The sequence below is a fragment of the Mus pahari genome, chromosome 2, assembly GCF_900095145.1.
Source record: "Mus pahari chromosome 2, PAHARI_EIJ_v1.1, whole genome shotgun sequence".
Taxonomy (NCBI): domain Eukaryota; kingdom Metazoa; phylum Chordata; class Mammalia; order Rodentia; family Muridae; genus Mus; species Mus pahari.
The window spans coordinates 107,788,102-107,802,826 of NC_034591.1; the positions used below are offsets into that span (position 1 = coordinate 107,788,102).

Consider the following 14,725-nt stretch of genomic DNA (forward strand, 5'->3'; position numbering starts at 1 on the left):
GTGTGTGTGAGAGAGAGAGAGAGAGAGAGAGAGAGAGAGAGACAGAGAGACAGAGAGACAGAGAGACAGAGAGACAGAGAGACAGAGACAGAGAGACAGAGACAGAGACAGAGAGAGATATGGGAATTCAAAGTAAGGCTCTTCCACTTATAATGCAAACACTCTACTCACTGTCCTATCCCTTCAGACTTTCTTTCTTTCTTTTTTTTCTGCATTTAGTCACTCATTTCTTCACTTGAAACAGGGCTGCACAAAGTCCAGACTGGCCCCAAACTCACCATATAGCTGAAAATGACTTGAATTCTGATCCATCTATTTCCACAGTTAGAGTTCAGGGATTACAGGGTTGGGCCACCATATCAGATTAAATCATTTTTGTTTTGTTTTGTTTTATAAAGATTTATTACAAACTTATTATTTTTAAAACTTCCAGATAAAAAATTACACAGGGAAGCTAGCCAAGTCTAAAGTCGCTACAGCTCAGTGAACTATATGCTTAAAACAGCCATTCTGCAGCTATACAGTCTCCTGTTGGATTTTACATCTTCACTATCAAATATATAGTTTGTACATTTATTCACCACCAATACCCCATAAATTTCATGGCAGAGTTAAAACTAGAAAAACAACTATCTTTATAGTCTTTCATGACCCAACTTTCCATTTACATTTAGTTTTTCCTCATCACCTAATATTTTATATTGCCCTTTCTCCTTTGTAAGGCTATACTGTATGCACATGTACATATATACATATATTGGGTACTATAACACACACATATTATATATATAATGTACATTATAGGTTAATATCTATATATGAGGGAGAACATGCAGATTTTTCCCTGAGATTGTGTGACCTTGATTAATATTATATATTCTATGTCCATCCATTTTTCCTACAACAATCTGTGATTCAGTTTTTCTTTATAGCTGAATATATTATATAATATAGCTGTACTATTTTATATATGTATCAGACTTTCATTACTTATTCATCTATTGATGGACTATTAGCTTGGTTCCATTTCTTTGCTATGATGAATAAAGCAGTGATAAATGTGGGCACGTAAATGTCCCTAAGGTAAGGTGTGGATCCCTAGGTAAATGGCCAGAGTGAAATAGCTGGGTCATATGGATTGGGTCCCATGTCAGTGGCCACTGAAAGAGTCCTGAGTGAGTGTGTGATTATGGGGGTGGGTTTGTGAGTGCACCACAGTACCCACAGGAAAGTCAGAAGAAACTTGTGATTCTCTCCTACTGTGTGGGTTCTGGATATTGAACTCAGGATTTTGGGATAGACAGTAAAGACCCCCTGCCTCCTGAGACATCTCATCAGCTATATTTGTTTTAAAAGACAAACTGTAATCACTCCAGAGAAGCTTGCTTGTTAAGCTCATCCTCTGCCTAGTTGTCTATTCTGACCCCTGATCCTTCCCAGCCTCAGCCTCAGCTCTTGTTTCTCTTAGGGATCAGGTTATCAGCCTTTACATCAAGGCATAAGACTGTCTCTTCAGAAGTTAACCTTACTATAGGGACCCATATCCAATTTCCTTCCCTTCCTGCTACCATAGTTTCTGTATCAAGTGATCAGGTATGGTAGTTTATGAGAGTTTGCCAAAGTGGGAGCCAAGGATTTAGAATACTCACTGTAGGAGAGGACTGTCCCTCACCCAGTAGGCATGGGTGGATCACCCATAAAATCTCAACAAGCTGAAATGCCAAGATTGAGGACACTTATAACCAAAGGCTTGAGTGGACAAGAAGAGAGTGAGGCCATGTGCTGCTCTCTTTGCCACTCAAATCACTGGGCTTGGAATCTTGGCTGCATGAAGAATTGCTAAGGGTGGAAGTGTAGAGTTTGGAAATAGCTTGCAAAAAGCAGGGGCTCAGACAGTTTTAATATCAAGCTACCTCTATCGTGTGACATGTCACCAGCACAAGAGGTACCTCTGCCCTTTCACCAGTGAACCCAAGTCTTGGAGTCTTCTTCTGAGGTGGGAGGTAATGATTAGAGTTAGGGTTCACTCTACACAGACCTGGAGATAGGTCCCCTATTTCAAGCCACTGCTGTCATTAGGTCCCTGATGTCTAGGCCAGGACCACAGACTTCTCCCAGAGTGAATGTGATGGCTTTGGAGGGCCACACAGTCTCTGTTGTTACTAAAGGACTGGCTCTAGAAGAATGAGAAAAGTAGGGAGCACAGGTGTTGCCTGGGCAGTGTGTTCTTGTCAACCTGCATTTGGTCTTAGGCGATAGAAGGCTGCCTTGTTCCACAGGATACATGAAGATGGGGGTCATGCTTTTCCTGAAGTCAGACAGAAGCCATTCTCTTGCTATCATCCACCCTTCCCAACTCAAAAAGGACAGAACAATTACTACATCTTGACCTGAGCATGAAGGTGGGCTGCAGGAAGGGGCTTGGAGCTAAAAAACAGATGCTCTGGCCTTTGTTGAAGGGCCTGGAAACAGCTGTATGAAAGAAGGACAGTTTAAAAAGTGCAGGTGTGACTTTCAGGGGCGGGAGGGGCACTGTAACATGCTCATGCCACTGCCCTTGAGTAGGAAAAGAACCCCATGAAGAGGCTGGATGTGTTGTGTGATCATTGCTTTGGTTCCTCAAGGATGCTCTCAGGGAAAAAATGTTGCTTGTCAGAGAAGACACTTTGGAGAGATAGCTTCTGTGGCTGAGAGTCTACTGTGTGCCTCAGCATCTCATGAGCTGGTTTGGAAGGCTGGACAAAGAGGCCACAGGAAGACTCTGAGTCACTGTTTTGAAGTGTATATGCACCTTAGAGCAGAGAGGTGGGAGAAGAGAATAGAAGATCCCCATTAGTAAAATCATTGAGCACCAGTATGGGGGACACATGCTTTGGGGATCGGGGAGTTGGGTGTGGCTCAAGGAGGAGACTTTTCTGCACACTGTGATTTGGAGAAGGTCATGGATACCCAAGGAAGTGTCAGGGACCTGGGTGATAAAGGTGTAGCAGAAAGTCAGGGTCAGAGATGGATGTCAAAATAAGAGGGAGGGAAGGGGTATGAAGGCACATAGAAGGTCTTAGTCATGCCAAGGGTGCCAGTTGTGGCCATATAAAGTCACTGTCTTATTCATTGCTCTATTGCTGTGAAGAGACACCATGATCAAGGAAACTCTAATAAAGGAAAGCATTTAATTGGGAGCTTGCATTAGGTTCAGAGATTTAGTCCATATCACCATGGAGCATGGTGGCATGTAGGCATGTTGTTGGAAAGGTAGCTGACAATTACATCTAGAGAGAGAGAGAGAGAGAGAGAGAGAGAGAGAGAGAGAGAGAGAGAGAGAACAGGGAGTAGCATGGGCTTTTTAAACTTCAAAGTACACCTCCAGTGACATATTTCCTCCAATAAGGTCAAACCTCCTAACCCTTATAATCCTTTCAAACAGTTCCACTGCTATGGGACATAAAACCATGACAGTAAGATTTGTAAGGTAAAGCAGGTTGAGACCTGGAGACAGAGTGGGCACACATCAGAGGCTTAGACTAGTCCCAGCTCCCTGCCAGACTCCTGACTTGGAACACATGCCATGCTTCTCACATAAAAGAAACATGTCCTATGGTCACATAGGCCCAAAACAGAGTTATCCATTCTAATGAGGTACCTAGAAGGCCCAGATGGCTTAGCCAATAAGCTTCTCTTCCCAGACGTTCCTCCCTGCAAAAGGTATTTAATCTCAGGCCCACTCTGAGAAATTGATCCATGACAATAAATTGTTTAGAACCATGGACTGTCTTTTCATCAAGATCTGCCATAGGGAGCCATGAAGAAGGCATTCACCTACAGAGCCACAGGTTAATTCTCCCATAGAAGGCCTCTCTGCTGCCTTCAACCTCCCCAAGAGGCCATGCCCTGTGGCAGAACAGACTCATCCCAACACAGTGCCTAGTGACCAAACATTCAAATATATGAACCTATAGGGGTCATTCTTTTTCAAACCATCACCTTCTACTCCCTAGCCCCAATAGGTTTGTAGTTAAATCATAATGCCAAAAAAAAAGAGCATTCAGTTCAACTTCAAAATTCCCCATACCTAGTCTATCACAGTCTGAATACTGTTTAAAAGTTCAAAGTTCACAGAGAGAAGAGAGGCTGTGTCTATGCTCAGTGTTCCGACTTATGAACATCTGATGATTAGTAGCTTAACACTCCCTTAAAAAAAGTGAGCCTGAGATGAACATCAGTCCAGTGTCCCACAGACCTGAGGGAGCAGACCATGCCCAAGATGACCCTGCCTGGCACCATAATGAGTGAGTGGGGCATAGCACTCCTGAGATGATCTCAGACACTCAGAGACCCTGGGTGCCACTAAGAGAAGCAAATAAATGATGTAGAAATGGAAGAGAAAGAGAAACAGAAGGATGGGGCACAATGAAGAGAGGCAGAACTGGAGACTCAAGGACAATGAGGAACAGCCTAAAGTGAGTTGACTGTGATATCACCTGTGACCACGGTGGGGTCCTGGTCCGTGCTGCCATGGGGGCCACATCTGGGTCTATGGCCCTGCAGCAATAGGGGTCCTGTTACCACCAAAGACCAGGCAGACGCTCCCAGTCTGGCTGCTGCCCAGGGACATGTTCATGTCTGAGGGCTGTGTAGAACTGGCCCCACCCCTCAATTGGGCATCACGGGAGAGCTGGCCCTGGGGGGATAAGAGCAGGAGAGCTGACCCTGTCCCTAGCCAGCTGCAATATGTGGAATGAAGAGACCACACAAATTGTGGGAGTTGTGGGTGAGCTGCCTCTCAAAGATACAAGAGTGGGGGACCTGGCCTACCACTCACTCATCTGCCATGCAGTGGTGTGGATGAGGGAGAGATAACCTCCTCCCACTTGCCTCTCACCACCTTTGTCAGGTGGGAGAGTTGGCTCTGATGGAGTCATGAGAGCAGGAGAGCTGGCCCCACCCCTCACCTGCTGCAGTACTTGGGAGAGCAGGCCCTGTACCTCATCTGGACAACATAGCAGAGCTGACCCTGAAGGTGTGGGCGCAGGGGGGCTGATCCTGTTGGTAGAGACACAGGTAGGCTTTCCCTAAGGGTATGACCATGAGAGAGCTTGCCCAGCAACTTCTCTACCTTGTAGTGACATGGGTAAAACTCAGCCACATTCTTTGCCAAATATCATAAGATGGTCTTTATGTCACCTGCTAATATTCTTCTCCTCGGAAACTCCTTGAGCTGGGACATCATGACCTACATTGCTCTTAGCGTGCTTGTCTTCATGCTCCTTTCAGTAGGTTCCATTAAGTCCCACTTAAAGGATTCAGCTGCTTTTCTAATCTAAAGTTCACAAATCTGCATTCCACCAAGCAGCATGGTCAGGCCTGTCACAGCAGTACCCCAGTCCCTGCTTCCAAATTCTGTCTTAGTCACTGTTTTATTGCTGTGAAGAGACACCATGACTAAGGCAACTCTTACAAAAGAAAGCATTTAATTGGTGGCTTGCTTATAGTTTCAGAGGTTTATTCCATTATCATTATGGCAAATAGCACACCAGCATGCAGAACTACATCCTGATCCAGAGAGAGAGAGAGAGAGAGAGAGAGAGAGAGAGAGAGAGAGAGAGAGAGAGAGCTCTTTCTCTAACAATGCCACACCTCTCAAAGCTTGTAATGTTTTCTAACAGTTCCACCAACTGAGAACAAAGCATAGGCTCATATATTCGAATAATATGAGCCTATAGGGGCCATTCTTATCCCAACCACCACACCTAATTCTAACTAGTTGCCAGGCCTCTCCTTAAATGTAAGCTTCCCTAACTGTTCCCACTTTGTATCTTGATATAGAGTTTGCTGACTTCAAGGAACTGATGACCAGGATTTGGGTTAATTAGTTGATGATATAAAATTGAAAAGATTGCAAAGGAATGCAAAAATAAAATAACTGAACTAAAACTGAGAATCTGGATGTCAACCTCAGACTTTCCTGTGTACAGCCTGCCATGGCCTTAGGGCCTTTGCACATGAAGCTCTCTCAAGCCAGAACACTGGGCAATGCTTGTTCTCTGAACACCTTTGGGAGCCTCCACAAACCCCTTCTGATTTCATCTTATTTTAGGGGTAGCAACTAGCTCATGTTCCTAGATCTCCCTCACTATGCTGTTACCTCCTAAGAATTCAGCGCTCCTCCTGCTTCACTCCCTGCTTTGCGGGTTTCTAGATCCACCACAGATATGCTTGGAGTGAGTCAGAACTGTAGACCACGCATACATCAGGTGTGGCAGCAGCTCTGTATTCAGTATTTACAGAGTTGATATTGGATGTAGTTACTGAGTGGGCTGTGGGAACAGCAATGAAAGACAGAATTACTTGCTGATCTCCATGACTTCACAGTGATCATGACAGGCTGTGATGGTTTGAATGAGAATGGCCCCATAGGTGCTTATATTTGAATGTTTGGTCCCCAGTTGGTGGAACTATTTGAGAAGGATTAAGAAGCAATGGCCTCGTTGGGAGATGTGTGTCATAGAAGAGGAAAGATATGAAGTTTCAAAAGACTCATGTCATTCCCAGTGACTCTCTTGCTGCCTTATGGTTTTGTCTCCAAATGTGAGCTTTTCAGCTACTGCTTCAGTGCTACGCCTTCCTGTCTGCTGCCATACTTTTGGCCATGATGATCATGGACTCTAACCCTCTTAAACTGTAAGCCCCAATAAATTCTCTATAAGTTGCCTTGGTCTTGATGTTTTATCACAGTAATAGAAAAGTAACTAAGGACATGTGATCAGAGGCTAATGTCATAGAGTAAGCAACTCCAAAACACGGAGGATGAAGATAGGACTGAATGGGCCAGAGCAAAAGTGATAATATTGAGAGAGATGTGAGGAATGTCCTATGGCCAGACCACATGGTGTTGGGAAAATGGAGAGAACTTACTCTGGTGGTATGAGAGCCACAGGTAGGTGCTAAGCACAAGGGCATGGGACTGAATGTGGTGTGAGAGTAGGGATGCTGAGGAGAGCATGAGAGGCACAGGATAGGCAAGGGAGATTCTTCTGAATTGGTGACATTGGAGGCATGTCTTCACATTTGTTTCTTGTTTCCACCCTGTGTCCATGCAGATACTGTTTATTTTGGGCAAGCTGGTAATGGGAATTCTCTGACCTTGACCTCCTGACTCCCTTATCACCTACCCATCCCCCTTAAGAGGAAACCTCTTGGGGATGCAATTTCTAAATATAAATTGATCTATTTAGTCACCCTACCCCTTTGCCATATCAGGGCTATTTTCTTCTGCCCCACCCTCCAGAAACAGCCTACACTAGAGAGCTCAGAGAAGTCACTCAAAATAGCCTGTCATCAGTCGGCTCCCCATCACTATTCCTTCCTCCAGGGCTCAGCAACAGCTCTTGCTCAAGGCCTTCCATTCCCTTGCACCCTTCTATAGACTCTGGAGCTCTGTGAGGTCCTATGAGGATGCACTATCCCTTTTTGGAGCTGAGTAGAAGAAAACTACTCTTTGGAGTCCCTTCCCTGTGCCACGCCTACACTCCCCCCCCCCCATACACCATAGTGCCAAGCCTCTTGCAAACACTAGGGAATAAACAGACAAGGAACCAACAAACAACATATTGTCACCCATTGCTCATAGCACAATGCAATCCTATATTACTGAGATTAAAGGTTTCCCCCAGTACATTACGCTACCATCTCCATTCCCAAGCACCTGCATTCTGGGGTGAAGGGCCAACAAGAATTTTCAAGGGAAGATGGAATTGCTTAGAGGTCAGGAACACCAAGTCCATAGAGGGCAGCTTAGAGTGACCTGGCTAAGCACTATCTCTGATTCTGTCCCTGAACAGAGCACAGTTACTTTTCTAATTAAATGTTTCAACTTGTCAGCTAAGCAGGGAGCATAGCAGTTCCAGAGGCTTCTCTCTAGCCATAATCTAGTTATGCTACAATATTGCAGCCTGCCCTCCCATTTATTTAATTAGGAACTGCAGGTGTCATCAAGCTCCATCTCTGGGGGAGCCTAGGGTGCAGTGTGGGAGGAAGAAGCAGCCACTGCCCCAGAAGATACTGAATGCCCTGTGTTGGAGGCACTGGGTTTCATCTGTGAGCCTTCTGTGAAAGAGCCAGGACAAGGGTGAAGGATTCCAGTTCCACTGTCATTGTCCCTAGGAAATAAGAGCTGAGCATGGCAGGCAGTACAGTCCATAGAGTATCCTGTCCCAAGGGAAGGCTACAAGAAGAGTCCCCACAAGTCTGCAGGGCTAGCCAGGATAAGAATGAAGTCAGCAGTAAATAGAAGTGTACACTTCCCCAGTGTCTATCAGGGGCAGACAAATCTTCCCAGAAAGTGCCTCTGCTTCATGGCCCTGTCAAGCAGAAGCTGCCCTTACTTCTCTCAGATGGCTGCATCTGAGTCTCACCTCTCTCTCCAGCAGCAAGACCAGCAGAGAAAAGATGAGGAACTGTCTCTTTCCTTATGGAAACCAGAAGTAACATTCACTGCCAGCGGAGGGCAAGGGTTCCCCCCCCCACACACACACACAGCTCAGTTCAGAGAAGGCTATGATGGTCTTTGACTCTCACTTTCCCAACTACAAGCCAGTTGGAGGACAGAGATTGTGGTGGCTTGGATTTGAAGTGTTCTTCAGTGACCCATGTTAAAAGCTGGGTTGTAAGCCTGAGGTACTACTGAGAGTGGTGGGCATTGGAGAAGGCAGGACCTAGTAGAACATAGATAACAGAGTTACCCTCGAGCAGGCATTGGACCTTAGTTCCTTATTCCCTCTCATTGCTTCCCAGGAGATTAGTGGCCTACTCCACCACACACTCCCACTATGCTGCCACAGGCTCAAAGCAAGGGGCCAGAGAACCTTGGACTTGGACCTTTGAAACTAAGATCCACATCACATGCTTCCTTTTACATTACTCACCCCAGGCATTTGTCACAGCCACAGAAGGCTGGCAAGTACAGTGGTCTAAGGGAGAAATGGAAACTGCTAATGAGAATCACCAGGTGAGCTTTCCCACTCCTAACTGCCTCTGCCAGAGCTCCCATTGTGTGATGGTCTGTCCCCCTAGTGGATCGTGATCCATTATTTCTGATCAGCTAAAAACCATAGGCCAGCAGGCATCACCCACTAAAACTGGCACATTGTTCATGGGAATCTATACCAGCCTCGTGGCTTCTTGTGGGGGACAGTGGCAGGTCAGAGAAATATAAGAATGAGAGGAGAGTTCAGAAAAGGCACAGGTGGGCCAGGGACACTCTAATCCACAGGTGGGCCTCAATGCCTATACTCAACCCCAAGATGATGTTGTGAAAAGAGTCCAAAGTATCCATTGAGAGTCAAGATAAACTTATCTGCAAGCCCTTGTAAAATCAAAAAGAAAGTAAGTACTTTCTAGATACATTGAAACCTCATTGCAGTAAGATTACACCATCACTGCTCCTCACCAGGCAGGCCCAACAGATGCTGTCCAATTTGGGCATAAATAATATCTCCTGTAAATTCTGCTAGCAAGGAGTCAGACCAGTGTCCGCAGTGTAGGTATAGAAGATGCCATGGACCCTGGTTCATCTGCATGCCTTGTATACACATATACCTAGTGCAACTTTGCTGAAGTCCATGGTTATTCAGAAACCAATCTATGCTAGCCTTCTAGGAGACCTGCCTCAGAGATGGTGACAGCCACTGTGTCCCAAGTATTCACTGCAACATTACTTAAATGGCCTCAAACCACATTGTTTTCAATGTTCTATGCCTAGCAATCAGCAGAGCAAAGCAGGATCCCTCCGAGAAATATCACAGTAGGAGTTTGGAGGTCAAGGAAAAACAGCTGGCCTTTTTCCAAACCAGCCTTGAACTGATTCTGTTGCCTCTCCCTTCTGAGTTCTGGTATTAGAAGTAGGAGCCATCAGTTGGCTAAGTGCCTGTAGCACTAACATACAGAGCCAAGATCAAATCCTCGGCACCCTTGAAAATCTGGATAGATCAGTACAGTCTACAACTGGGGACCCTTAGAGCAGGATGGGGCCCAGACAGGACAACCTCTGGATATTAAAAGCCAGTCTGATTAGCTGCATCCATGAGCTCCACGTTCAGGGAGTGATCTATCTCAAAACCTAAGGTGGAGAAACATCAGGGAAGATACCTGATTCTGAAGTTTGAAAATTGAAATATGAACACACACACACACACACACACAGAGAGAGAGAGAGAGAGAGAGAGAGAGAGAGAGAGAAGAGGAAAAAATTCTGTTGGATAGCAAACTGTTTTCTATGTTCTGAATGTGCTAATTGGACCCAATAGGGCTTAAAATTTTAAATTAAAACACAATTATGGCAAAAAAAAGGAGGAGGAGGAGGAGGGGAGGGGAAGAGGAAGAGGAAGGGGAAGAAGAGGAAGGAGGAGGAGGAAGAAGAGGAAGAGGAGGAGGAGGAGAAGAGAAGGAAGAGGAAGAGGAGAAGCCATGACTTGCAATAAGGTTTTCTACAAGTCTGAACAGACTTCTGTTTCCTAAAGGGTCTCCTGGTTCTCAGGGATGGCTGCCCTTTCCAACCTTCTTAATGAAAAGCACAACACCCTCTCCTCTCTTCAGGTCAGAAACCTAACTTCCTGATCCTTCTTGTTCCCTCACCCAAGTTAGCACTGGGCTAGGTGCTCCTGAAGGGCCTGCCTTCTTTATAACTCACTATAGAGTCACCGTTCAGTCTTCTGGGAGAGCCACAGTACTACAGTGCTAGCCACTGACCACAGAAGGACCAGGAGCTGTAGTGAAGGTTAGAATAACTGTAATCATCTTTCAGGAGCACCAGCTTCATTAGTATAAGAAACAAAGTTTATCAAGGGCAACTGTCAGTATCCCTGCAATCTGGGAGAACAGAGAATAGGAAGAGTTCCAGTTCTACGACTTCTCATCTCAGGGACCTGTCAGCTTGTGGTTTTGGCATAGGGGTGCTTTGAAAGGCTGGGCATCTTGCTGATGCCCTCATGACTGGAATCCTGCTGTCTGCAAACCTCTTTCCTGCACTAGATGGAGAGTGCTGGCCCAGGCATGCCAGACACACAGAAGCCTGGTCTTCCCGCCTGGCTGGTCCTGCGGCTGTTTGAGTCTATGCCTGCTGATTCCCAACATCGATGGCAGGATCTTGAGAGCTCAGCATTCTCTAGTTTGTTCCTTAAAATGCAAGGGGACATGTGGAATGGACTTTCTCAAGTGACTTTGAAACATACAGGACATTGCTCTTAACTGTGGTCACCCTGCAGTGCCACAGCTCTGCAAGCAGATTCTTCCTATCTAAAACTCTATGCCCTCTCATTAACCCTTCCTTCTTGAAGTCTCCTCCTGAGCCTCTAGCCACCATCTTCTGCTGTTCGCTTCTGGTTTGGCCTCCTTAGGTTCAGCATAAGTGAGACAAGGCAGAATTTCTTTCTAAGTTGATAGACATGATGCATGAAAACCATCCCACAGTTTGTAGATATAGCTATACAATATGTGCACACCCCATAAATCACTCAAATGACTGCCAATAAAAAATGACCCTAAAGAACATGTAGTTAAAATACCATCTAGGTTCTGTGGCTACCTCTGTTTTTACCTCGCTTACTGAAACCACTTTCTTCTCTTGTCCAGGGTGTTACTTTCAGGCCTGAAGGCAGTGGCAAATGCTTAAATCACAAGTGGCAGTCCTCCTGGTCACCCCCTTCCATCTCCCTTCACCTCCCCCAACTGACTAGTTTAGTTAGTCCCTGTGTGTCATGCTGGAGTACAAGATATGTGGTCGTTGCTTCATCCAGTTTCCTGTTATGTAGTAAGTAGTTCCTGGATTCTCCAAGGCATGATCACATCAGTCATTATGGCCATGATTATGGGTTTTAGGTTACTGGAGAGTATCTTTCTAGATTGACTGAGGGAAAATTCCTGAATCTAGTGCCCATGATGTTCTGTGACAGTGTTGGCTCTCTGTCTGGGGCCCAAGGTGAAGAACAGATGGTACAGAAAGGTGACTTTCTGGTCACTTTAAATTGGCTAGACTCTATAACGATGAAGAAAATGGAGGACTCATAGATATGCAAGTCAGGACTACAGCAGCTTATATCTTGCTATACACTTCGCATTCAGGCCAAAATCACTAGCTTTGGCATTGCCTCTAGAATCTATGGTGGTGTTGTACTTTATATCTACAGTTTATACTTCTGCAATGTGTCTGCAGAACCTCCAGCAGCCTCTTCCTCCTGTAGATGAACAGCCCATAAGCTGCTGTGGTCTCTCTGACCTGTGTGCTTCATCAACACTGACTACTTCATCACTCTCCATGCTACTGGGGCTAACTAAATAAAAAATAAAAAGGAAAAATCAAAATTAAAAGTTGAAAGAAAAAAAACTAAAAATAAAACTCAAAGTCCCAATTCAGCAAAGTAAAGTAGCCACAAGTCCCACTGACTGAAATTCAGCCTGGCCTGGCTCTTACAGACATGGCGCTTGTAATCCCCTAGTTGGCTCTTTCTAATGACAAAGCAGGAAACAGACCAATCATAGCTTGATATATCCAACAGCAGTCATCTCTCCTTTTGACTTCAAGGGGAGTTCAAGTGATGATGATGATAACAACAACAACAACAACAATGACGACCATGAGAGCTTTCACATTAGTGGATCATGGAGACTGATAGTCACTTGTTTGGGGAGTCAAGTCAATAGGCTGCTCCAATGTCCTTTTCAATTTTGAGTCTGAGAAGCTATAAACTTTGCTGTAAAACTTTATCATTCTACATACAGTATCCAACTGCTTTCATCATACCATCCTGACTAGTGTCAGAAGGATGGTAGCGCCTCACTAACTTTTTGCTACTATCACAGTTGCCATCTCCTAAGATACCACAGGGCACATTACTAACATCTAAGGGGCTAGAAGGAAAGTTTTCCCTGAATTCCTTAGAAGGTCCTTATCAGACTTCCTACCAAAAACCTTGTTACAGAAGGCAGTGGGTTGATACTTTCATGGTGATGAAAGCCAAAACTAACAGTGAAGAATCATTCTGCCAGAGACATGGTCCTTCCAGTAGGACTGAGAGATGGAGCATTTCCACATACCCTTTTTCCTCTGTGCTACTATAACAAAATGTCCTAGACTGGGTAATTTGTAATCAATAGAAATTTACTTCTCACTATTTTAGAAGTCCAAGACCAAGGCACTCAGGAACTCAGTGCATGGAGAAAGTTCTCTTTCTCTCTCTGATGGGGCATTGTTTCCTCATCTGGCAGAAGGACTGATCTCAAGTCCTTTTCCAAAGGTAACACATTCCATGCCAGAGGGCAAAGTGTCATTGTGTCATCATCTCCTAAGGCCCTTTAGGACTCTTCCCCTAGAGGTGAGGTCTCAGTGGGGAGTTTGAAGAACACAACCATCCTAACACCAGCACCAGACAAGTAAGACTTGGCATTATTTGTCTCCTCAAGTTGCCCCTTGCATGAAAGGAGTCTTTAGGTTGAAGTGAAGGACATTTGACAGCAATTAAGAGCATAAAGACTTAAAGGCCACTGGCAAAGTAAACAGTAGTGTTTGATTTTGTTTTTTTTTTTCTTTGACATGATTCACGAGATAATATAGAAACATGAAACAAGTGTAAAGCTGATGCTGGATTCCTCATTGCAAATACCTGTAACTCTGTGACATTGTTAAGTGAGAGGTTAGGATAGAGATGTCCAAGAACACTGTTCCATGTTCCAGAAGCTATACGGAAGAGTGGTGATCACCAAATAAGTGCACCCTTTTGGGAACCACAAAACAAACACACAAACAATCTAACACAACTATACAACACACCTAAGACCAAAGGGACAGGAATAGAATGTCTCACCATAAAAATAAGCTGAGTAGAACAGAAGACAATCCTGTAGGGAAAAAGGAGCAAAGACATAGAAAACAAGAAAAAAATGGCAGAAGTCCTCACTTACAGGGAACTGATTAAGTAGAAATAGCACAGATCCTACCAGCCTAAGTAGGATCTCGGGAAATATGTCCTAGGCAAAGGGAATGACAAGGACAGAGGTCCTGGGCATCCATGAACTCAGAGCAGGAAGGTCAGAAAGCCAAAGTGTGATGACCAGAGAGCGAATGGAGAGATCAAAGACATTCTGAGGATGGGACATTCTTGTTTCTGTGTGAAGTGGGGGGAACTGAGGCTCGGGGAAATAAGGCCCTTAAACAGAGTCACCATCTCTAAATATGTTCTTAGTGAAACTACAAATGAGAGCTACAAGGTTTTATATACAGTCAAATCTCCACTGAGTCATCAGTAGGCCTCCCATCCCACCAGTCTCTCTGGAACATCTCCTATGCAGGCACCAGACTATTCTAAACACATAAGTGGCTTTTTGCCTCATTTGAATTTAATTTGAATCTGATTCCTGAAATGTATTTCTACCTATGTTAAGGAATGGGCCAGCAGTGCCCCCAGAAGCAAGCAGAACACACACACACACACACACACACACACACACACACACACACACACACTGCATTATACATCAGTGTGGTTTTCCTGTACCTATTTCATACTAGATGGAGGTAGGAGGATCCTAAGATTCAAGGAAGCCAATAAACTGACAAGACTCAGAAAATGCAGAAATTTTGACTTGGAAAGCTCAGAAACTTATAAAACACACGAATTCCACTCATGAGGTTCTTGAAGAAGAAGAAGAAGAAGAAGAAGAAGAAGAAGAAGAAGAA

General features: G+C 44.8%; 1 protein-coding gene and 1 pseudogene across 3 annotated transcripts in view; one reads left to right on the forward strand and one right to left on the reverse strand.

Annotated features, from left to right (window-relative positions):
- Iqsec1 (IQ motif and Sec7 domain 1) overlaps nucleotides 1-14,725 on the reverse strand; it is a 329,946-nt gene that overhangs the window by 194,247 nt on the left and 120,974 nt on the right. The window lies entirely within an intron of this gene.
- On the forward strand, nucleotides 4,091-4,186 carry LOC115063520 (annotated as a pseudogene).